Source organism: Hypanus sabinus, chromosome 3, assembly GCF_030144855.1.
Source record: "Hypanus sabinus isolate sHypSab1 chromosome 3, sHypSab1.hap1, whole genome shotgun sequence".
NCBI lineage: Eukaryota > Metazoa > Chordata > Chondrichthyes > Myliobatiformes > Dasyatidae > Hypanus > Hypanus sabinus.
The window spans coordinates 194740579-194766628 of record NC_082708.1 but is presented as its reverse complement, the minus strand read 5'-3'; the positions used below and the strand labels follow the sequence as shown (position 1 = coordinate 194766628).

Here is a 26050-nt window from a genome sequence, read left to right as displayed (position 1 = left end):
CACCCAATCTAAGATAGCCTTTCCCTAAACAGGCTCAAGCACAAGCTGCTCTAAAAAGCCATCTTGTGGGCATTCAACAAATTCCCTCTCTCGTGCTCCAACACCGATCTGATTTTCCCAATCCCACTGCATACTGAAATCCCCCATTACAATTATGTCATTACCATATTACATGCCTTTTCCAGCTCCCTTTGCAAACTCAACCCCACACCTTGGCGACTATTTGGAGGCCTATTAACGATTCCCATAATGGTCCTGATGGAATGCATCCCAGGGTATTGAAAGAAATGGCAGAGGTTATAGTTGAGGCTTTGATGATAATTTACCAAAATTCTCTAGACTCTGGCCAGGTCACGCCATTGATCAAAAAGGATGCAGGCAAAAGGCAGGTAGCTAAGTGGAACAAGTGCTACACCTGCCCTGACACTTCCTCCCTCAGCACCATTCAGGGCCCCAGACAGTCCTTCCAGGTGAGGCGACACTTCACCTGTGAGTCGGCTGAAGTGGTATACTACATCCGGTGCTCCCGGTGTGGCCTTTTATATATTGGTGAGACCTGACGCAGACTGGGAGACCGTTTCGCTGAACACCTACACTCTATCCGCCAGAGAAAGCAGGATCTCCCAGTGGCCACACATTTCAATTCCACGTCCCATTCCCATTCTGATATGTCTATCCACAGCCTCCTCTACTGTCAAGGTGAAGCCACACTCAGGTTGGAGGCACAACACCTTATATACCGGCTGGGTAGCCTCCAACCTGATGGCATGAACATTGACTTCTCTAACTTCTGTTAATGCTCCTCCTCCCCTTCTTACTCCATCCCTGATATATTTAGTTTTTTTTCTCCCCCTCCTTTTTTCTCTCTCTTTCTGCCCATCAATCTGCCTGTTCTCCATCTCCCTCTGGTGCTCCCCTCCCCCGTCCTTTCTCCCTAGGCCTCCCATCCCATGATCCTTTCCCTTCTCCAGCTCTGTATCCTTTTTGCCAATCACCTTTCCGGCTCTCAGCTTCACCCCATCCCCTCCAGTCTTCTACCATTTTGCATTTTCCCCTCCCCTTGCTACTTTGAAGTCTCTTTCTATCTTTTCTATCAGTTAGTCCTGACGAAGGGTCTCAGCCCGAAACGTCGACAGTGCTTCTCCCTATAGATGCTGCCTGGCCTGCTGTGTTCCACCATTTTGTGTGTGTTGCTTAACTATAGGCCAGTTAGTTTAATATCTGTAGTTGGGAAAATGCTTGAAGCATTCGTTAAAGAAGAAATAGCAAGGCATCTGGAAAGAAATGGATCCATTAAGCAGAAGCAGCATGGATTCCGCAAAAGGCAGGTTCTGTTTGACAAACTTACTGGAGTTCTTTGCAGTGGATAGAGGAGAACAGATGGACATTACTTACCTGGATTTCCAGATGATGTTCGATAAGATGCCACACAAAAGACTTATCCATAAGATAAGGATGTATAGAGTTGGGGATAATGTAATAGCATGGATAGAGGTGGATAATCAATAGAAAGCAGAGCTGGGATACATAATGTAACTCTGGTTGGCAATCAGTGGTGAGCAGTGTGCTGCAGGGGTCGGTGCTAACCCAAAACGGTTCACGATATACATTAATGATCTAGAAGAGAGGGACTGAGTGTAATGTATCTAAGTTTGCTGATGACACTAAATTGAGTGGAAAAGCAAATTGTGCATAGGATAGGGAGTGTCTGCAGAGAGATATAGATGGGTGAAGTGAGTGGGCAAGGATCTGGCAGATGGAGTACAATGTTGGTAAATGCAAAGTCATCCACTTTGGAAGTCAAAATGGAAGATCAGATCATTTTTAAATAGTAAAATAATGTGCAGAGGGACTTGGGAGCGCTTGTCCATGAATTGCAGAAGGTTGGTTTGCAAGAAGGCAAATGGAATGTTGGCCTTCATTGCTAGAGGGATTGAATTGAAGAACAGGGAGATTATGCTGCAACTGTACAGGTGAGGTCGCACCTGGAGTACTGTGTGCAGTTCTGGTCTCCTTACCTGAGGAAGGATATACTGGCTTTGGAGGCAGTGCAGAGGAGGTTTACCAGGTTGATTCCAGGGATGAGGGGGTTAGACTACGAGGAAAGTTTGAGTTGCCTGGCACTATACTCACTTAAATTAAGAATAAGAAGAGATCTTACAGGAACATATAAAATTATGAAAGGGATAGATAAGATAGATGCAGGATAGTTGTTTCCACTGGTAGGTGAGACTAGAACTAAGGGACATAGCCTCAAGATTCGGGGGAGTAGATTTAGGCCAGAGATGAGGAGGAACTTTTCCCAGAGAGTGGTGGATCTGTGGGATTCTCTGCCAAACCAAGCAGTCGAGGCTACCTCAGTAAATATATTTAAGACAAGGTTGGATAGATTTTTGCACAGTCGGAGAATTTAGTGTTATGGGGAAAAGGCAAGTAGGTAGAGATGAGTCCATGGTCAGATCAGTCATGATCTTATTGAATGGCGGAGCAGTCTCGACAGGCCAGATGGCCTATACCTGCTCCTATTTCTTATGTTTTTTTACCCTTGCAGTTTCTTAACTCCACCCACAAAGATTCAACATTCTCTGACGCTATGTCACTTTTTTCTAAAAACATAATTCCATCTCTTACCAACAGAGCCACACCACAACCTATGCTTTCCTGCCTGTCCTTTTGATATAAAGTATATACTTTTATGTTAAGCTACCAACTATGGCCTTCTTTTAACCATGACTTAGTGATGCCCACATCACACCGACCAATCTCTAACTGCACCACAAGTTTGTCCACCTTATTCTAAATCCTACGTGCATTTAAATACAGCAGCTTCAGTCCTGTATGAATGTTGAATTCAAAATTTGAACCCTTTTTAATTTTGTTTCTGTGGTACAATTTAACTCTTTACTCTATCTGCATTTGTACCCAGTCATTGGCTTGTCCTTACTTACATTCATGTTACACCCATCATCTACTTGTAAACCTGCTGGCTCATCCTTAGCTCCATCATCCCCCATCCCCCTGGTTCCTATCCCCCATTCATACTGATTCCCACCATTCTATGAAATCTGTTTTATTGGGTCCACTAATTTCCCAGCTTACTTGCATATTGTGAAGTTCCCAATGATCACTGTAACATTCCCTTCCTTGCGTGCATTTCTTTCTCCTGGTACATTTTGTACCCTACATTTGACTGCCATTCACAATCTTTTTAGCTTAGTTTATTTTCCTCTGGTATGTTTCAGTAATAGCTGTAATGTCTCAGTCCTATGCACCTCCCCTTGCAGAGTTCATTTCCCTTACCAGCCAGGCTCCTTGCATTAAATGCAGTTCAGTATACAAGACCTTCCTTAATCCTTGTCTTGTTTCTGTCTCAGCTGTTTACTGGACTTGCTCATTTCAACTTCAGTATCTGTCTCAACTTTCTTCATCTGTCAAATGATATTCTCTGGAAGGACTAGCTAATTTAACACACAGAAATTAATTACATTATATATTCTCTGTGAGGCATAGAACTGGTAGCCAATCAAACCCAATATACACCCCACAGCTTATCCTGAGTTTCTGGCTCCATCTGCCACTCACCTCTCCCCTAGTGATTCCTATGGTTACTTCTATTACTTATTTCATTCCGGCAATGGTTGTGCTTGTGCTCCTGCTTAGTCCCCTTCAACAACTGTCTCCCATCTACAAACCTCTCTCCTCCCACCTCACTCCTTCTACATCTCATTTTTTTCTTTACCTCGATCATCCACCTGCTACTGTTTCCCAACTCCACACCACTATCTCACTCCTTACTATCTGGCGCACCCTGCCTCTTTCATCCACCAAATCATCTTGGGCTCCTATCTCACCACGCTTCCTCTCCTTTTTAAAACAGGCCATCTCCCCTCTCCACTCTCAACAATTCCTTTCCCCCCACAGATGCAGTTCCTCCACATAGCAGGGTCTATTACCTCCAGACAATTCAGCATGATGTTCCACAGCAGGATTCTCTCACCTATCAAACACAGTAATGACTACAACCCATAGTCTCCAGCAGGATCCACTCAAGCACTGGACCCATAATGGATATACTTAAAATACTCTGCGATAATCCCACCTGTTAACATTTGCAGTAATGGAGCAGCATTCTTTGGTGCAAAGATGTCACTAATGTATCAAGTTATGCTTACACCAAGTGGGTCCAGTAATCACTTCATCTCAACATACACTTCAGACAGGCAAAGAAGGAAAGAACACTGAGTATATGTTGAAATAACCTTCACAGACAAGAAATGACGTAACCTTCAGCAGTTCTTGCCAAGCAGACCTTCCAATGGATTATACTGAATTTACTCAGAGGATTCCCTCATCTCGGACCATAAGACATAGAATGCTTGAATTAGACCATTTGGCCCACCGAGTCTGCTCCACCATTCCATTATTCCAGACCCCACTCAACCCCATACACCTCCCTTCTTGCCATATCCTTTGATGCTCTGACCGATCGGAAAATAATCAACTTCTACCTTAAAGATACCCACGGAGTTGGCCTCCGCCACAGTCTGTGGCAGTGCATTCCACAGATTCACTACTCTCTGGCTAAAAAAAATTCCTCCTTAACTGTTCTAAAAGGTCACCCATCAATTTTGAAGCTGACTTCTAGTTCTGGAGACTCCCACCAAAGGAAGCATCTCCACATTCCAGTCTTTTCAACATTTGATAGGTTTCAATGAGATCCCCATGCATTTTTAATTTCAGTGAGTACAGGCCCAAAGCTGCAAAATGCTCCTCATATGTTAAAACCTTCACTACCAGAATTATCCTCATGAACCTCCTCTGGAATCTCTCCAATGACAACACATCCATCCTGAGATATGGGATCTAAATATACAGGACCATGCCAGAATCAAGCAATTCTTGAAAGATCATGACCAAGGCATCCGTTATCTCTTCAGCAACCTCTCTCAGGACTCTGGGATGTAGTCCATCTGTTCCAGGTGACTTGCCTGCCTGAAGCCCTTTCAGTCTGCCTAGCAATTTTTTTTACAGAAAACCTACAGAACAATACAGGCCCTTCAGCCCACAAAGTTGAGCCAAAAACGTCCTACCTTAGAAATTACTAGGCTTACCTATAGCCCTCTATTTTACTAAGCTCCATGTACCTGTCTAAAAGCCTCTTAAAAGACCCCATCATATCCACTTCCATCACCGTTGCCAGCAGCCCATTCCATGCACTCACCACTCTCTAAGTGAAAAACTTACCCCTGACATCTCCTCTGTACCTACTCCCAAGCACCTTCCTCTTGTGGCAACCATTTCAGCGCTGGGAAAAAGCCTCTGACTATCCACACAATCAATGCCTCTGACTATTCACACAATCAATGCCTCTCATCATCTTGTACAACTCTGTCAGGTCACTCTCATCCTCCTTCACTCCAAGCAGAAAAGGCCAAGTTCACTCAACCTATTCTCATAAGGCATGCTCCCCAATACAGGCAACATCCTTGTAAATCTCCTCTGCACCCTTTCTAAGGCTTCCACATCCTTCCTGTAGTGAGGTGACCAGAACTGAGCACAGTACTCCAAGTGGGGGTCCTATATAGCTACAACATTACCTCTCATTTCCTAAATTCAATTCCACGATTGATAAAAGGCCAATACAGCATACGCCTTCTTAACCAGAGTCAACCTGCGCAGCTGTATTGAGTGTCCTATGGACTCAGACCCCAAGATCCCTCTGATCCTCCACACTGCCAAGAGACTTACCATTAATACTATATTCTGCCATCATATTTGACCTACTTCACACTTGTCTGGGTTGAACCCCATCTGCCACTTCTCAGCCCAGTTTTGCATCTTATCAATGGCCTGCTGTAACCTGACAGCCCTCCACACTATCCACAACACCCCCAACCTTTGTGTCATCAGCAAACTTACTAACCCATCTCTCCACTTCCTCATCCAGGTCATTTATAAAAATCATTAAGAGTAAGGTTCCCAGAATAGACCCCTGAGGCACACCACTGGTCACCGACCTCCATGCAGAATATGACCTGTCTACAACCACTCTTTGTCTTCTGTGGGCAAGCCAGTTCTGGAGCCACAAAGCAATGTCCCCTTGGATCCCATGCCTCCTTACTTTCTCAATAAGCCTTGCATGGGGTACCTTATCAAATGCCTTGCTGAAATCCATATACACTACATCTACTGCTCTTCCTTCATCAATGTGTTTAGTCACATCCTCAAAAAATCTAATCAGGCTTGTAAGGCACGATCTGCCCTTGACAAAGCCACGTTGACTATTCCTAATCATATTATACCTCTCCAAATGTTCATAAATCCTGCCTCTCAGGATCTTCTCCATCGACTTACCAACCTCTGAGGTAAGACTCACTGGTCTATAATCTCCTGGGATATCTCTACTCCCTTTTTTGAATAAAGGAACAACATCTGCAACCCTCCAATCCTCCGGAACCTCTCCCATCCCCACTGATGATGCAAAGATCATCACCAGAGGCTCAGCAATCTACTCCCTCACCTCCCACAGTAGCCTAGGGTACATTTTGTCCAGTCCCAGTGACTTATCCAACTTGATGCTTTCCAAAAACTCCAGCGCATCCTCTTTCTTAATATCTTCATGCTCAAGCTTTTTAGTCTGCTGCAAGTCATCACCACAATCACCAAGATCCTTTTCCATAGTGAATACTGAAGTATTCATTAAGTACCTCTGCTATTTCCTCCGGTTCCATACACACTTTCCCACTGTCACACTTGATAGATCCTATTCTTTCACGTCTTATCCTCTTGCTCTTCAAATACTTGTAGAATGCCTTGGGGTTTTCCTTAATATTGACCGCCAAGGCCTTCTCATGGCCCCTTCTGGCTCTCCTAATTTCCTTCCTAGTTTCCTTATAATCTTCTAGATCACTAACATTACCTAGCTCTCTGAACCTTTTGTAAGCTTTTCTTTAATTCTTGACTAGATTTATTACAGCCTTTGTACACCACAGTTCCTGTACCCTACCATAACTTCCCTGTCTCACTGGAACATACCTATACAGAACTCTACACAAATATACCCTGAACATTTGCCACATTTCTTCTGTACTTTTCCCTGAGAACATCTGTTTCCAATTTTAAGGCTCCAATTTCCTGCCTGATAGCCTCATAAGTCCCCTTACTCCAATTAAACGCATTTCTAACTTGCCTGTTCCAATCACTCTCCAATGCTATTGTAAGGGAGATAGAGTTATAATCACTATCTCCAAGATGCTCTCCCACTTACAGATCTGACACCTGTCCAGATTTCCCAATATCTAATAAAGTACAGCCTCTCCTCTTGTAGGCTTATCTACATACTGCATCAAGAAACCTTCCTGAATACACCTAGCAAACTCCACCCCATCTAAACCCCTTGCTCTAGGGAGATGCCAATCAATATTAGGAAAATTAAAATCTCCCAACACGACAACTCTGTTATTATTACACCTTTCCAGGATTTGTGTTGGCACTTGGCCAAGTGGTTAAGTCATTGGTCTAGTGATCTGAAGGTCGCTAGTTTGAGCCTCAGCTAAGTCAGGATGTTGTGTCCGTGAGCAAAGCACTTAACCACACATTGCTCTGCGACAACACTGATGCCAAGCTGTATCGGTCCTTGCCCTTCCGTTGGACAACATTGGTGGCGTGGAGAAGGCAGACTTGCAGCATGGGCAACTGCTGGTCTCCCATACAACCCTGCCCAAGCCTGCGCCCTGGTAACTTTTCAAGGTGCAAATACATGGTCTCTCGAATCTAACAGATGCCTATATTCCAGGATCTGTTTCCCTGTCTGCTCCTCAATATCCCTATTACTATTGAGCAGCCTATAAAAAACACCCAGTAAAGATATTGACCCTTTCCTGTTCCTAACCTCCACCCACAGACACTCCGTAGACAATCCCTCCATGGCGTCCCACTATCGCTGATCAACAGTGCCACGCCCCACCTCTTTTGCCACCCTCCCTGTCCTTTCTGAAACATCTAAAACCCGGCACTTGAAGTAACCAATCCTGTCCCTGAGCCATCCAAGTCTCTGTAATGGCCACCACATCATATCTCCAAGTACTGATCCACGCTCTAAGCTTATCCACTTTGTTCACAACACTCCTTGCATTAAAATAGACAGATCTCAAGCCTTCGGTCTGAGCGCGTCCCTTCTCTGTCACCTGCCTATCCTGCCTCTCGCACTGTCTACAAGCTTTCTCTATTTGTGAGCTAACGTCCTCTTCCCAAGTCTCTTCAGTTCGGTTCCCACCCAACAATTCTAGTTGTTCCTTTGTAATAGCAATGGCACTCACTGCTGCTCCCTGACACTCATGGACCTTTGGCACACTACTGATGTCTTCCACAGTGAAGACTGATGCAAAGTACTCATTAATTTCATCTCCTATTTCTTTGTCCCCCATTACTACCTCACCAGCATCATTTTCCAGGTGTCCAATATCAACTCTCTCCTCTCTTTTACTCTTCGTACTTTTATTATCTTGCTTTATATTATTATTATAAAAATCGGTTAGTTTTTTATAAAAATCTCATATTTCATCTCTTCCCTCCTAATGTTACTGTGCCAACACACGACCAGCATTTTCCGTCTAATGTAAGGGGGATGTGGAGTAGTGAGGGAGGGGCGTCAGGGATGGAGAGGCGTAGGGGAGGAGAGGATGGGGTGGAGGGTAATGGAGAGGGAGGAGTCGAGGGTAGGAGGGATGGGGTAGGGGTGTCGGGGTTGGGGGAGGAGGGGTCGGGGATGTGGGCGGAGGATGGGTCGGGGATGTGGGCGAGGAGGGGTCGGGGACTGGCGAAGGAGGGGTTGGAGAGGGGGTAGGAGATTTGGGATAGGAGGGTAATGGGAAGGGACGTGAAGACATTATTCGCCACCAGATCTCCAGCCCGCGATTTACCGGATACACCAGGTTTCTCTATGAGGATCTCGCGAACGGCGGGGAACCACAATCCGATTCATTCAACATGCCTGAGAACGATTTTCTCACCGAACTAAATATTTTTTTCATCGAATTGAATCATTTTCGGCGTTTCCACATTTTCCACATATTCCCATTTATTCCAATCGCCGCGATGAAAATATTCACATCCGGCCGCTGCAGGAAACCAAACCAGTTTCAACAAATCAGAGGAAAGATAAGCATGTAATTGACTTACAGTTTAACCAATTGGAAATGGGAATGAAGGAGTGAGGGAGGGATGAGGGAGAGAGAGAGAGGGGGGAAGGGGAAGATAAAAAAGATAGGGGAGGAGTATTGAGTGAGGGTAAGATGGGAGTTTGGAAGGAGATGGTGGTCTGAACGGTGCCGTATAAAACAGTAGTCTTGTCCTCTTGAAATGAAGGCTAACATTTCACTTGCCTTCCTCACCATCAACTCATCCTGCAAATTAATCTTTACAGATTAATTAATTACAGGACTTCCACATACATTTGCACCTCTGCTTTTTGAATCTTCACCCCATTTAGAAAGAAGTTTATAACTTTATTATTTCTACTAAAGTGTATGACCAAACACTTCTCTACACTATATACCATTTGACAAGGTGATGAGAGTAGGGCAGTGGATGATGTCTACATGAATCTTGAACAAAAGACCCTCATGGGAGGCTAATCCAGAACATTAAGATGCATGGGACCCACAACAAATTGGTGGTTTGGATTCAGAACTGGCTTGTGCATTGAAAGGACTTACTTGAGCTAGAAGTCTGTAATTAGTGGAGTTCTGCAGAGAGCTGTGCTGGGACCTCTGCTGTTTGTAATGTATATAAATGAGATGAATGAAAATGTAGATGGGAGGGTAAACAAATTTGCAAATGGTACCAAGATTGGTGGAGTTATACACAGTGTAGAAGACTGGCAAAGAATACAGCATGATCGGTTGCAGATATGGGTAGAAAAATGGCATATGGAATTTATAACATATAACCATATAACAATTACAGCACGGAAACAGGCCATCTCGGCCCTTCTAGTCCGTGCTGAAAGTATATTCTCACCTAGTCCCACCGACCTGCACTCAGCCTCCATTCCTTTCCTATCCATATACCTATCCAATTTTTTTTTAAATGACAAAATCAAACCTGCCTCTACCACTTCTACTGGAAGCTTGTTCCACACAGCCACCACTCTCTGAGTAGAGAAGTTCCCCCTTGTGTTACCCCTAAACTTTTGCCCCTTAACACTCAACTCATGTCCTCTTGTTTGAATCTCCCCTACTCTCAATGGAATAAGCCTATCCATGTCAACTCTATCTATCCCCTTCATAATTTTAAATACCTCTATCAAGTCCCCCCTCAACCTTCTACACTCCAAAGAATAAAGACCTAACTTGTTCAACCTTTCTCTGTAACTTAGGTGCTGAAATCCAGGTAACATTCTAGTAAATCTCCTCTGTACTCTCTCTATTTTGTTGACATTTTGTTGAATTTAACCCAGATTAATGTGAAAACATTGCATCTTGACTGGGAAAATACAAGGAGACAGTACAATGTTATTGGCAAGATCTGTAACAGTGTTGCTGAGCAGAGAGGTCTTGGAGTCCAAGTTCATAGTTCCATGAAAGTGGCCACACATTGGTAAGGATGTTAAGAAGACTTATGGAATGCTTGCTTTTATTAGTTGAGGCGCTGAGTTCAAAAGCCAGGAGATTATGATTCAACTTTATGAAATTCTGGAGTATTGCATACAGTTCTGTTCCCCAGAATAGGAAGAACTTTAAGGCTATGGACAGGGTGCAGAACTGCATATCAATTAAAATAAAAACATACATGTGGGAGGTGGCTTTCACCGGTGTATTTACATTGCAGCGAGAGAAAGAGAGAGAACAATGTGCATGCGCAGGCAACTGAACATCAGGCCATAAGAGATAGGAGCAGAATGAGGCCATTCAGCCCATTGAGTCTGTTCCACCATTCCACCATGGCTGATCCTGGATCCCACTCAACTCCATACACCTGCCTTCTTGCCAGATCCCTTGATGCCCTGACCAATCAGGAAACTAAACTTCTACCTTAAATATACCCACAGACTTGGCATCCACCACAGTCTGTGGCAGAGTGTTCCACAGATTTACTACTCTCCGGCTAAAAAAATCCTCCTCACCACTGTTCTGAAAGAATTGCCCCTCAATTTTGCGTCTGCGCCCTTTCGTTCTGGATACCGCAACGTAGGAAACGTCCTCTCCACATCCACCCTATCTAGTCCTTTCCATACTTGGTAGGTTTCAGTGAATTCTCCCAAACATTCCTCATTTCCACTTGGCATAATTTACTTATTATTATTTAGTTATTTCTGGTTTTATTTTGCTATATTTCTACTCTATTCTTGGTTGGTGCAACTGTAACAAAACCCAATTTCCCTCGGGGTCAATAAAGTATGTCTGTCTGTCTGTCATATGTTAACCCATTCATTCCCACAGTCATCCTCGTGAACCTCCTCTGGACTCTGTCCAACCTCAACACATCCCACATCCTTTCTAAGATCCGGGGCCCAAAACTATTGACTAAACTCCATGTGACCTGACCAGTGTCTTATAAAGGCTCAGCATTATCTCCTTGCTTTTGTATTCTATTCCCCTTGAAATAAATTCCCACATTGCATTTGCCTTCTTTACCACAGACTCAACCTGTAAGTCAACCTTCTGGGAGTCTTGCACGAGGACTCCTAAGTCCTTCTGCACCTCTGATGTTTGAACCTTCTCCCCATTTAGATAATAGTCCGCACTATTGTTCCTTTTGCCAAAATACATTATCATGCATTTTCCAACACTGCATTCCATCCGCCACTTTTTTGCCCAATCTTCCAATTTGTCTGCAACACTGCAACCGCATTGATTCCTCAGCACAACCTACCCCTCCACCTATCTTTTCAAATCTTTTTATTATATTATTCAAAAATAACACAAGTACTTTGAAGTAACAACACTTACAACGCCTCAAGGAAAAAAATTACCTTAAAGATTGAAAATTTTGTGAATAAAAAAACCCTACTAAGCAAAAAAAGTGGGAAATAAAAACCCATTAGGAGTACAACCCCGTGTGGTAAACTACATATACCTGTCTGGACACGCCCCCCCCCCCCCCCCGCTGACTGCTCCTGTGGCTCCTCCCACTGACCCCGGTATAAAGGCGATTGAGGACTGAGCGCTGCCCTCAGTCTCCAGGATGTAGTGTGGTGGTCAATTACTGCTTGTTCTTTCTTCCAGTCAATAAAAGCCAATATCTCGCCTCACGTCTCGGAGAGTTATTGATGGTGCATCACCCCGGAGCCATGCGTCATACAAAAAGCATCTAAAAATAAACATCAAACCGCCAGCAAGAATGAAAAAATATCAAAAAAATTTACAATTAGATCGTGGAGAAGATCTATCAATTAGCTCAAATGATAATAGCGAGCAAATGAACCCCATCTTTTCTCAAAATCAAATAAAGGTTCAAAGGTTCGACTTCTAATTTTCTCCAAACTAAGACATAGCATCACTTGAGAGAACCATTGCGACAAAGTAGGAGCTGATATATCCTTCCACTTCAACAAAATGGCCCTCCTAGCCCTCCACCTATCTTTGTATCCCCTGCAAACTTTGCCACAAAGCCATCAATTCCTTCATCTAAATCATTCACAGACAATGTGAAAAGTTTTGATTGCAATACCAATCCCTGAGGAACACCACTAGTCATTGACAACCATCCAGAAAAGTCTCCTTTTATTCCCACTTGCTGCCTAATGCCTGTCAGCCATTCCTCTATCCATGCCTGTATCTTTCCTGTATTACCATAGGATTTTCATAATCAGAATCAGGTTTATTATCACTGGCATGTGACGTGAAATTCATTAACTTAGCAGCAGCAGTTCACTGCAATACATAATCCAAAAGAAAAAAAATAAAATAACAATAATAATAAATAAATCATCTTATTCGGTATACTTTATACAGTATACATATACTGTGTTGAATATTTTAAAATGTGCAAAAAACAGAAATACTATTTATTAAAGAGAAGTGAGGTAGTGTCCAAGGGTTCAATGCGCATTTGGGAATCAGATGGCAGAGGGGAAGAAGCTGTTCCTGAATCACTGAGTGTGTGCCTTCAGGCTTCTGTACCTCCTACCTGATGTTAACAGTGAGAAAAGGCCATACCCTGGGTGCTGGGGATCCTTAATAATGGATACTGCCTTTCTGAGACACTGCTCCTTGCAGGTGTCCTGGGTACTTTCTAGGTTAGTACCCAAGATGGAGCCGACTAAATTTACAGCTCCCTGCAGCTTCTTTCGGTCCTGTGAAATAGCCCCTCCATACCAGACAGTGTTGCAACCTGTTAGAATGCTCTCCACAGTACATCTATAGAAGTTTTTGAGTGTATTTGTTGACATGCCAAATCTCTTCAAACTCCTAATGAAGAATAGCTGCTGACTTGCCTTTTTTATAACTACATCGATATGTTGGGCACAGGTTAGATCCTCAGAGATTCTGACACCCAGGAACTTGAAACTGCTCACTCTCTCCACTTCTGATCCCTCTATGAGGATTGGTATGTGTTCCTTCATCTTACCCTTCCAGAAGTCCACAATCAGCTCTTTCATCTTACTGATGTTGAGTGCCAGGTTGTTGCTGTGGCACCATTCCACTAGTTGGCACATCTCACTGCTGTACGCCATCTTGTCACCACCTGAGATTCTACCAACAATGGTTGTATCGTCAACAAATTTATAGGTGGTATTTGAACTATGCCTAGTCACACTGTTATGGGTATATAGAGAGTAGAACAGTGGGCTAAGCACATGCCCCTGAGGTACACCTGTGTTGAGCAGTGTTTTATCTTGTTAAGCAGCCTCATGTGTGGCAGTTTATTAAATGCCTTCTGAAAATCCAAGTAAATGACATCCACTGCCTCTCAGGTTGGAGGCTACCCAGGTGGAATATGATGTATTGCTCCTCCAGCCTCATTGTGATCATGGACAGTGTCATGGACTGGCATGTCGGAATCACAATGGCAATTTGAACTGAAATTTGTGGCCACCAAGAAACCCATGTTTTGTGACAGACAGAATGAAGGTGCTTGAAAAAGACTCTCCAAATCTATGTCGAGACTCACCAATGTAGAGGAATCCACACTGGGAGTCTTTACCTCAGACTCAACCTGCGAATTAATTTTCTGGGAGTCTAAGATTCCCAAAAGTTTGATTTACAGGTTGAGTCTATGGTAAAGAAGACAAATGCAATTTTGGCATTTACTTCAAAGGGATTAGAATATAAAGGCAAGGAGACAATGCTGAGCCTTGGAGTTTTGGGCCCTATATCTCGAAAAAGAGTGAGTCCAGTTCCACAATTCAATAAGAATTCCCCAATTATGCAAAAATCTATCCAACCTTGTCTTAAATATATTTACTAAGGTAGCCTCCACTGCTTCATTGGGCAGAGAATTCCACAGATTCACCACTCCCTGGGAAAAGTAGTTCCTCCTCATGTCTGTCCTAACTCTACTCCTCCAAATCTTGAGGCTATGTTGCCTAGTTCTAGTTTACCTACCAGTGGAAACAACTTTCCTGCCTCTACCTTACCTTTCCTACCTTTCATAATTTTATGTTTCTATAAGATCTCCTCTTATCTACCCAAGGAGGTTCACGAGGATGGCTCTGGGAATGAAGTGTTTAACATATGAGGAGCATTTGGCAGCTTTGGGCCTGTACTCACTGGAATTTAGAATAATGCAGGGGGGATTTCATTGAAACCTATCAAATGTTGAAAGGACTAAATAGGGTGGATGTGGGGAGGATGTTTCTTATGGTGGGGGTATCCAAAACTAGAGGGCACTGCCTCAAAATTGAGGGATGATCCTTTAGAACAGAGGTAAGGAGAAATTTTTTTAGCCAAAGAGTAGTGAATCTGTTGATTGCTCTGCCACAGACAGTGGTGGAGGCTAAGTCTGTGGGCATATGAGAGGCAGAAGTTGATTGTTCCCTGATCGGTGAGCGCATCAAAGGATATGGCGAGAAGGCAGGTGTGCGGGGTTGAGTGGGATCCAGAATCAGTCATGATGGAAAGGTGGAGCAGACTTGATGGGCTGAATAGCCTAATACTGCTCCTATGTGTTATGGTCTTATGGGAGCACGACAGGCAGCAGATGATCTCAAAAGACTCACAGGTAAAGTGTTGCCTCTTCTGAAGGACTGTTTGGGGCTCTGATTGGTGGTGAGGGAAGAGGTATAGGGGAAGATACACCATTTGTCCCACTTGCAGGGATAGTGTGAGGAGCTATTTCCAGCATTTTCAGAATCAGCTGAATCTCTTGTGTTTAAGATGGGTAGTTTTGTGGATTGGATAGAAGGTTGCCAGAGGACACAGCAGGATAGAGGTGAGTTTCATTTTCAAGTGGAGAAGTGGCAAGTGTGAGAGAGCATTGAGTTCAGGAGTTCAGAAGTTACATTACAGGTTTATAAAACTCTGCTTCGGCCACATTTAGAATACTCCAAGTCAATTCTAGTTCCCTCGTTACAGGAAGAATGTGGAGGCTTTGAAGAGAGCGCAGATGAGGTTTACCCGGATCAGAGGACATCTGCTATGAAGAGGTTGAACAGGCTGGGACTGCTTTCTCCAGAGCAGCCAGATATTTGATAGAAGTTTGTAAAATTATGGAATGCATCAATAAGTCAGCTAGCCAGTATATTTTCCACAGGACGGAAATAGCCAGTACTAGAGTGTGTGTAAAAGTACAAAGGTTTAAAAGCTTATTTTTACCCAGAGAGTCGTTGGGGCATGGAATGCATGACCAGTTGGTAGCAGAAGCAGATGGTAGAATAATGATACAGATGGTATAGAAGCAGATGCTGCATTAAAGGGCAGGACCTCCAGGGTTGTGATCTCTGGATTGCTACCCATGCCATGTGCTACTGAGACCAGAACTAGGAAATTTATACAGTTTAATATGTGGCTCAGGGATTGGTGTAGGAGGGATGGCACATTTTGGATCATTGGGCTCTCTTCCAGGGAATCTGGGACCTGTACAGATGGGATGGTTTGTACCTGTACTGGGGGGGGGGGGGGGTTGGGGAGATTCATATTCTAGTGGGAAGGTTTGTTAACATTATACTTTGGAGTTTAAACTAGAGCTGCGGGGGATGGGAACTAGGGTGCTAGAACAATTAGTAGAGAGGTTGTGGAGGCAGATGTTGTTATGACATCATACAAAGTTAGGAATCAAAAGAGATTAGTAGGGCATTTAATTTAATTAGTTTGGTACAGTATGTGCAAAAATGCTTCTTTGTGTGCTGTATTGGTCACTGTTCTAAATATCTTAGCAAGTTCCTTTGCAATTTCTTCCCTGGCTTCCCACAAGGTCCAAGGTACTGTAACAAAACCCAATTTCCCTCGGGATCAATAGTCTGTCTGTCTGTCTGTACTGCATATTTTCTTAGAGCATATGGGATCCAAGCTACCTTGGCAAACTGGAAGCGACTGGTTGAGAGGAGGCAAAGGTTGGTTTGTTGGATGGTTGTTTTTCTGCATGGAAGCAATGACGTACCATTACAGAGTGAGCTTTGGAAGCAGCTGGCTGGCAACAGACAGGGGTAGTGCTGGAGAGTTGTTTTTCTGCATGGAACCAATGATGGACTATAAGGAGTGATATTGGGACTGTTGTTGTTTGTTGCATGCATCATGTCTTGAATGAGAATTTGTATGGTCTGATTGGTCAAGTTGTAGATTGTGGGTTCCCTTTGGCACATAAAACAGCTAAAACGTTTGGTGGGTAGAGACAAATAAGATTCATAATTTACTTTCTGAGAAGGCTGAAGAGAGCTGGACTATGCACACCAAGACTCACATCGTTCTACAAATGTGGAGTACAGAGCATCCTAATGTGCCGTATCATTGCATGCTATGGGAAAAAGACGGTGGATATATATATGTATAGAAAGGTGCCAGAAAAAGGCCAGTAACATTGTAAAGGATTCCACCCACCCTGATCATGGACTGTTTGTCCCTGCCAATCAGGGAGAAAGCTACATAGCATCACCAGACTCAAAAACAGTTACTTTCTCCAAGCAGAAAGGTTGATCAATGCCTCTACCCACTAACCTAATTCATTGTGCAGTTTTTGTGGTGCGTTGAATCCAAAGTAACAATTATTTTGTTCTCCTTTACACTTGTGTACTAGAAATAACATTAAACAATCTTGAAGATGATAAGACATAGGAGCAGAATTAGGCCATTAGGCTTATTGAGACTGCTCTGTCATTATGTTATGGCTGATTTATTATAGTACAGAGAATAGTACAGCTCAATACAGGCCCTTCAGCTCACAATGTTATACCGAACTTTAAACCCTGCCTCCCATATAACCCCCGCCCCGAAATTAAATTCCTCCATATACTTGTCCAGTAGTCTCTTAAATTTCACCGGTGTATCTGCCTCCACCACTGACTCGGGCAGCGCATTCCACGCACCAACCACTCTCTGAGTGAAAAACCTTCCTCTAATATCCCCCTTGAACTTCCCACCCCTTACCTTAAAGCCATGTCCTCTTAGAAACATAGAAACATAGGTGCAAGAGTAGGCCATTCGGCCCTTCAAGCCTGCACCGCCATTCAGTATGATCATGGCTGATCATCCAACTCAGAACCCTGTACCTGCTTTCTCTCCATACCCCCTCATCCTTTCAGCCACAAGGGCCATATCTAACTCCCTCTTAAATATAGCTAATGACCCGGCCTCAACTGTTTCCTGTGGCAGAGAATTCCACAGATTCACCACTCTCTGTGTGAAGAAGTTTTTCCTCATCTCGGTCCTAAAAGGCTTCCCCTTTATCCTTAAACTGTGACCCCTCATTCTGGACTTCCCCAACATTGGAAACAATCTTCCTGCATCTAGCCTGTCCAATCCCTTTTGAATTTTATACGTTTCAATAAGATCCTCCCTCAATCTTCTAAATTCCAGTGAGTATAAGCCGAGTCGATCCAGTCTTTCTTCATATGAAAGTCCTGCCATCCCAGGAATCTTTCTGGTGAACCTTCTTTGTACTCCCTTTATGGCAAGAATGTCTTTCCTCAGATTAGGGGACCAAAACGGCACACAATACTCTAGGTGCAGTCTCACCAAGGCCTTGTACAACTGCAGTAGAACCTCCCTGCTCCTGTACTCAAATCCTTTTGCTATGAATGCCAACAAACCATTTGCCTTTTTCACCGCCTGCTGTACCTGCATGCCCACCTTCAATGACTGGTGTACAATGACACCCAGGTCTCGTTGCACCTCCCCATTTCCTAATTGGCCTCCGTTCAGATAATAATATGTTTTCCTGTTCTTGCAACCAAAGTGGATAACCTCACATTTATCTACATTAAATTGCATCTGCCATGAATTTGCCCACTCGCCTAACCTATCCAAGTCACCCTGCATCCTCTTAGCATCCTCCTCACAGCTAACACTGCCGCCCAGCTTCGTGTCATCCACAAACTTGGAGATGCTACGTTTAATTCCCTCGTCTAAATCATTAATATATATTGTAAACAACTGGGGTCCCAGCACTGAGCCTTGCGGTACCCCACTAGTCACAGCCTGCCATTCTGAAAAGGTCCCGTTTACTCCTACTCTTTTCTTCCTGTCTGCCAACCAATCCTCTATCCACATCAATACCATACCCCCAATACCGTGTGCTTTAAGTTTGCACACTAATCTCTTGTGTAGGACCTTGTCAAAAACCTTTTGAAAATCTAAATTTACCACATCCACTGTTGTATTGAGCAGTGGTGCCCTGGGGAAGAGGCACTGGCTGTCCACTCTATCTAATCCTCTTAATATCTTGTATACCTCTATCAGGTCTCCTCATCCTCCTTCTCTCCAAAGAGTAAAGCCCTAGCTCCCTTAATCTCAGATCATAATGCATACTCTCTAAACCAGGCAGCATCCTGGTAAATCTCCTCTGTACCCTTTCCAGTGCTTCCGCATCCTTCCTATAGTGAAGTGACCAGTACTGGACACAGTACTCCAAGTGTGGCCTAACCAGAATTTTATAGAGCTGCATCATTACATTGCGACTCTTAAACTCTTGTCCCTCGACTTATGAAAGCTAAACCCCCATAAGCTTTCTTAGCTATCCTATCTACCGGTGAGGCAACTTTCAAGGATCTGTGGACATGTACCCCCCAGATCCCTCTGCTCCTCCACATTACCAAGTATCCTGCCATTTATTTTGTGCTCTGCCTTAGAGTTTGTCCTTCCAAAGTGTACCAACTCACACTTCTCTGAGTTGAACTCCATCTGCCACTTCTCATGGTGAACTACATATACCTGTCTGGACATGCCCCCACCCCCCCGCTGACTGCTCCTGTGGCTCCTCCCACGGACCCCGGTATAAAGGCGATTGGGGACACCGCCCCGGCCTCAGTCTCCAGGATGCAGTGTGGTGGTCAATTGCTCCTTGTTCTTTCTTCCAGCCAATAGAAGCCTATATCTTTTATTTTGAATCAGGAGCAAGTTACAGCTTGTGATTCAGCTGGGAGCTCAGAGAATTCGACCGTGTAGGTAGGATTTAAGCCTACCTGGTCAATACCTGTGGAGGAGGGGGAACTGCGCTGGCGCGAGTGACGTCAGCGTCGAGCGCGCACTTTAAAAGGCAGGACTTCTTTTCAGAGCGGGCAGCTAAGTGGGCTTCGGCGTAAGGGGACTTCGGTAAGCTTGTGTGATTGCTCGCTGAGGGGAAGAAGGTAAGGTCGCGAGGTGCTTTTTAGACTTATTCTATTAATCCAGTTCAGGTATGGGGGAGACAGTCAGAGCAGTGGTGTGCTCCGTATGCAGTATGTGGGAGGTCAGGGTCAACACAGTTGTCCCTGATGACCACACCTGCAAAAGGTGCGTCCAGCTGCAGCTCCTATCAGACCGAGTTAGGGAGTTGGAGCAGGAGCTGGATGAACTACGGATCATTCGGGAGGTGGAGGCAGAGATAGATAGGAGTTATCAGGAGGTAGTCACACCAAAAAACCAAGAAGTAGGCAGATGGGTGACGGTCCAGAGAGGCAGGGGGAGCAGGCAGAGAGAGCAGAGCACCCCTGCGGCCATTCCCATTAACAATAAGTATACCGTACTGGATACTGTTGATGGGGATGACCTACCAGGAATGAGTTGTAGTGGTCCTGCCTCTGGCACAGAGGTTGAACCCTCAACTAGAAAGGGGAGGAGGGAAGAGAAGAGAGCGATAGTTTTAGGGGACTCTATAGTTAGGGGGGCAGATAGGAGATTTTGTGGGGCAGATCGGGAGTCTCGGATGGTATGTTGCCTCCCTGGTGCCAGGGTCTGGGACATCTCAGATCGGGTGCAGGCTATTCTTGAGAGTGAGGGCATGAACCCAGATGTAGTGGTCCATGTAGGGACCAATGATGTAGGTAGGGTGAGTGAGGGGGTCCTGCTTAGAGAGTTCAGGGAATTAGGAGTGAAGCTGAAAGGCAGGACCTCCAGGGTGACAATCTTGGGATTGCTACCTGTGCCACGTGCGAGTGAGGCGAAGAATAGAATGATTATGCACATTAATACGAGGCTGAGAGCATGGTGCAGGAAGGAAGGGTTCAGGTTTTTGGATAATTGGTCTTTGTTCCAGGGACATTGGGATCTGTTTCGAAGGGATGGTCTACATCTGAACCGGAGGGGTACTAACATTCTTGCAGGAGTATTTGCCAGTGCTGCTCGGGTGGGTTTAAACTAGATGTGCAGGGGGCAGGGATCCAGATCCAGAGGGTTGGTCAGAAGGTGCATGGGGTTAAATGTGTACAAGGTTTGGGTGATCTTCAGAAGGTCATCAAAATTCAGGGTGCAATTTGCCCGATGGAAGTTCAAGGAGCAGGGTTAGGTACAGTAGACAGTGCTTTAAGCAAAGAGAGGAGGAATGGGCTAAGAATTCTATACTTGAATGCGCGTAGTGTCAGAAATAAGACAGATGAGCTTGAAGCTCAGATGAAAATGGGGAACTACGATATTGTTGGGATAATGGAGACATGGCTGCAAGGGGATCAGGCCTGGGAATTGAGTGTACCAGCGTATACATGCTATCGTAGAGACAGAAATATGGGAAGAGGGGGTGGGGTGGCCCTGTTGGTGAGGAATGAGATTCAGTCCTTAGCAAGAGGTGACTTGGGAACAGGGGAAGTAGAGTCTGTGTGGATTGAGCTGAGGAACAGTAAGGGTAAAAAGACCCTAATGGGTGTTGTGTACAGGCCCCCAAACAGTAGCGTGGATATTGGGTACAAGTTGATTAGGGAGTTAACATTGGCATGTGCTAAAGGTAATGCAGTCGTTATGGGAGATTTCAACATGCAGGTGGACTGGGAGAATCAGGTAGGTGCTGGACCCCAGGATAGGGAGTTTGTGGAGTGTCTAAGGCAGAGGTCGGCAACCTGCGGCTCCAGAGCCACATGCGGCTCTTTGATCTCTGTGATGCGGCTCCCCGTGGTTTGTTAGCTTTTGAAATGTAATTCGAAATTTGAAGATTATGGTGATCTTGTACTTTGCGGAGACACCGTTTCCTGGCACATCCGAACAATTAGCCACCGTTCCGACTAAGGGAGATAGCCTACGGGGGTTTGTGAGTACGTGTCTTTTGGAGCATCCGCGCCCATGGGGATGGGTTGAGGGAGGCTTTAAAGCAAGGCTGTTCGAATAAAGTTACCTTTGACTGCAGTCTTTATTTTAGCGCTGCGTGTAGCGCTACATCGCTACAACGTGTTTTTTATCGCTATTAATATACATCACAACTGCCAATGCCTGACACCCGCCAGTGCGCGCTTTCTTTTAATTCTTCGATCCAAGGTAGGCTAACTATGGAGTAACCTTCAACCCAACGTCTTTTTTTCGGAGTTCAAAATGTTTTTGTTGCATGCAGAAATGTAATTTCGTTTTCTCTGCAGGAGTTCATCAATTTCAAAAATGCAACACATTATAGTTTGTTTATACATAGCATAAAGGCAAAAAAAACCCGTTGTATGCAGTGTTATTTCGTTTTGTGGCTCCCAGTGTTTTCTTTTCTGTGGGAAATGGGTCCATATTGGCTCTTTTAGTGGTAAACGTTGCCGACCCCTGAAGGGATGTGTTTTTGGAACAGCTTGTGCTCGAGCCAACCAGGAACGAGGCTATTTTGGACTTGGTGATGTGTAATGAACAGGAATTGATAAGTGATCTTGAAGTAAAGGAGCCATTAGGAAGTAGTGATCATAACATGATAAGTTTTTATCTACAATTTGAGAGGGATAGGGGCAGATCAGAGGTGTCAGTGTTGCAATTAAATAAAGGAGACTACGGAGCCATGAGGGATGAGCTGGCCAAAGTTAAATGGGCGGATGCCCTGGCAGGAAAGACAGTGGATCAGCAGTGGCAGATATTCTTGGGCATAATACAAAAGATGCAAAAGCAGTTCATTCCAATGAGAAGGAAGGATTCAAAGAGGGGGAGGGGGCCACAGTGGTTGACAAAGGAAGTCAGAGATTGTATAGCATTAAAGAAAAAGAAGTATGACAGGGCTAAGATGAGTGGGAATACAGATGACTGGGAAAGTTTTAAGGAACAGCAGATCTTAACTAAAAAATCAATACGGAGAGAAAAAATCAGGTATGAGCTCAGTCTAGCCAGGAATATAAAAGGGGATAGCAAAAGCTTTTTTAGCTATGTGAAGAGAAAGAAGATAGTTAAGAACAATGTTGGCCCCTTGAAGAATGAATTGGGAGAAATTGTTATGGGAAACAGGGAAATGGCAACAGAATTTAATGCATACTTTAGATCTGTCTTCACCAGGGAGGACACAAGCAATCTCCCAGATGTATGGATGGGCCAGGGTCATAAGATATCAGAGGAATTGAGACAGATTGACATTAGTAAAGAAACTGTGATGAGTAGACTGGTAGGACTGAAGGCTAATAAATCCCCGGGTCCAGATGGTCTGCATCCGAGGGTTCTAAAAGAGGTGGCTCAGGAAATTGCGGATGCATTGGTAATCATTTTCCAATGTTCCTTAGATTCAGGATCAGTTCCTGAAGATTGGAGAGTGGCTAATGTTGTCCCACTTTTCAAGAAGGGAGGGAAGGAGAAAACGGAGAACTATCGCCCTGTTAGCCTAAAGTCAGTCGTGGGGAAGATGCTTGAGTCCATTATTAAGGACGAAATAGTGGCACATCTAGATGGCAGAAATAGGATTAGGCCGAGCCAGCATGGATTTACCAAGGGCAAATCATGCTTGACTAATCTGTTGGAGTTTTTTGAGGGTGTAACGAGGATGTTAGATGAGGGTAAGCCAGTAGATGTTGTGTACCTAGATTTTCAGAAGGCATTCGATAAGGTGCCACATAGGAGATTGGTGAGTAAAATCAGAGCTCATGGCATTGGGGGCAGGGTTTCAACATGGATAGAAAACTGGTTGGCAGATAGAAAGCAAAGGGTAGCAGTGAATGGGTGTTTCTCAGACTGGCTGGAGGTGACTAGTGGGGTACCACAGGGCTCTGTATTGGGACCACAGCTCTTTACGATTTATGTCAATGATTTAGATGAGGGCATTGAAAACTATATCAGCAAGTTTGCTGACGATACTAAACTGGGTGGCAGTGTGACATGCGAAGAGGACGTTAGGAGAATACAGGGAGACTTGGATAGGCTGAGTGAGTGGGCAGATACTTGGCAGATGTCATTCAATGTGAATAAATGTGAAGTTATCCACTTTGGAAGCTGGAACAAGAGGGCAGAGTATTGTCTGAACTGTGTCGAGTTAGGTAAGGGAGAAATGCAAAGAGACCTAGGAGTCCTAGTTCACCAGTCAATGAAGGTGAATGAGCAAGTGCAACAGGCAGTGAAGAGGGCAAATGGAATGTTGGCCTTTGTTACAAGGGGAATTGAATACAAGAGCAAGGATGTTCTTTTGCATTTGTACAGGGCCCTGGTGAGTCCACACCTGGAATATTGTGTACAGTTTTGGTCTCCAGGTTTAAGGAAGGACATTCTGGCAATTGAGGAAGTGCAGCGTAGTTTCACTAGGTTGATTCCTGGGATGGCAGGGCTGTCTTACGCAGAGAGATTGGAGAGATTGGGCTTGTACACGCTGGAATTGAGGAGATTGAGAGGGGATCTGATTGAAACGTTTAAGATAATTAAAGGATTTGATAGGATTGAGGCAGGAAATATGTTCCAGATGTTGGGAGAGTCCAGTACCAGAGGGCATGGATTGAGAATAAGAGGTCAGTTATTTAAAACAGAGTTGAGGAAGAGCTTCTTCTCCCAGAGAGTTGTGGAGGTGTGGAATGCACTGCCTCGGAAGACGGTGAAGGCCAATTCTCTGGATGCTTTCAAGAAGGAGCTGGATAGATATCTGATGGATAGGGGAATCAAGGGATATGGGGACAAGGCAGGGACTGGGTATTGATAGTGAATGATCAGCCATGATCTCAGAATGGCGGTGCAGACTCGAGGGGCCGAATGGTCTACTTCTGCACCTATAGTCTATTGTCTATTGTCTATTATCTCACCTCACGTCTCCAAGAGTTATTGATGGTGCATCACTTCTGCATCCTATCAATGTCTCTCTGCAATCTTCAACAATCCTCTGCATTATCCACAACACTACCAATCTTTGTGTTGTCTGCAAACTTGTCAACCCACCCTTCTACCCCCACATCCAGGTCGCTAATAAAAATCACGAAAAGTAGAGGTCCCAGAACAGATCCTTGTGGGACACCACTAGTCACAACCCTCCAATCTGAATGTACTCCCTCCACCACGACCCTCTGCCTTCTGCAGGCAAGCCAATTCTGAATCCACCTGGCCAAACTTCCCTGGATCCCATGCCTTCTGACTTTCTGAATAAGCCTACCATGTGGAACCTTGTCAAATGCCTTACTAAAATCCATGTAGATATCATCCATTGCACTACCCTCATCTATATGCCTGGTCACCTCCTCAAAGAACTCTATCAGACTTGTTAGGCATGATCTGCCCTTCACAAAGCCATGCTGACTGTCCCTGATCAGATCATGATTTGCTAAATGCCCATAGATCCTATCTCTAAGAATCTTTTCAAAAAGCTTTCCCACCACAGACGCAAGGCTCACTGGTCTATAATTACCCGGACTATCCCTACAACCCATTTTTGAACTAGGGGATAACATTTCCCTCCCTCCAATCCTTCGGTAACATTCCCGTGGACAACGAGGACATAAAGATCCTAGCCAGAGGCTCAGCAATCTCTTCCCTTGCCTCGTGGGGCTGCCAGACCCCGGGGACTTATTAGTCCTAATGTATTTTAACAACTCCAACACCTCCAATATCAACATGCTCCAGAACATCAACCTCACTCATATTGTCCTCATCATCATCAAGTTCCCTCTCATTGGTGAATACCGAAGAGAATTATTCATTGAAGACCTCGGTCACTCCCACAGCCTCCAAACTTATTCTACTGCCTTCTCCTCATAATCTTTAATGTTCTGAATAATCTTATATTCTTACAGAAACATAGAAAACCTACAGCACAATATAGGCCCTTTGGCCCACAAAGTTGTGCCAAACATGTCACTACCTTAGAAATTACTAGGCTTACCCATAGCTCTCTATTTTTCTAAGCTCCATGTACCTATCTGAAAGTCTCTTAAAAGACCCTATCGTATCCACCTCCACCACCGTTGCCGGCAGCCCATTCCATGCACTCACCACTCTCTGAGTAAAAAACATACCCCTGACATCTCCTCTGTACCTACTCCCAAGCACCTTAAACCTGTGTCCTCTTTTCAGCCCTGCGAAAAAGCCTCTGACTATCCACATGATCAATGCCTCTCATCATCTTATACACCTCTATCAGGTCACCTCTCATCCTCCTTCGCTCCAAGCAGAAAAGGCCAAGTTCACTCAACCTATTCTCATAAGGCATGCTCCCCAATCCAGACAACATCCTTGTAAATCTCCTCTGCACCCTTTCTATGGCTTCCACATCCTTCCTGTAGTGAGGCGACCAGAACTGAGCACAGTACTCCAGGTGGGGTTTGACCAAGGTCCTATACAGCTACAACATT

General features: G+C 44.5%; 1 protein-coding gene across 4 annotated transcripts in view; it reads right to left on the bottom strand.

Moving 5' to 3' along the window:
• Nucleotides 1-9113, bottom strand: part of fbxo41 (F-box protein 41) — a 519821-nt gene extending 510708 nt beyond the window's left edge. For all 4 annotated transcript variants that reach the window (XM_059965939.1, XM_059965936.1, XM_059965938.1 and 1 more), the window contains exon 1: nucleotides 9012-9113. The gene's annotated coding sequence lies outside the window, so the exon portion shown is untranslated. The remainder of the gene's footprint in view (nucleotides 1-9011) is intronic.
• Nucleotides 9114-26050: the final 16937 nt, after the last annotated feature.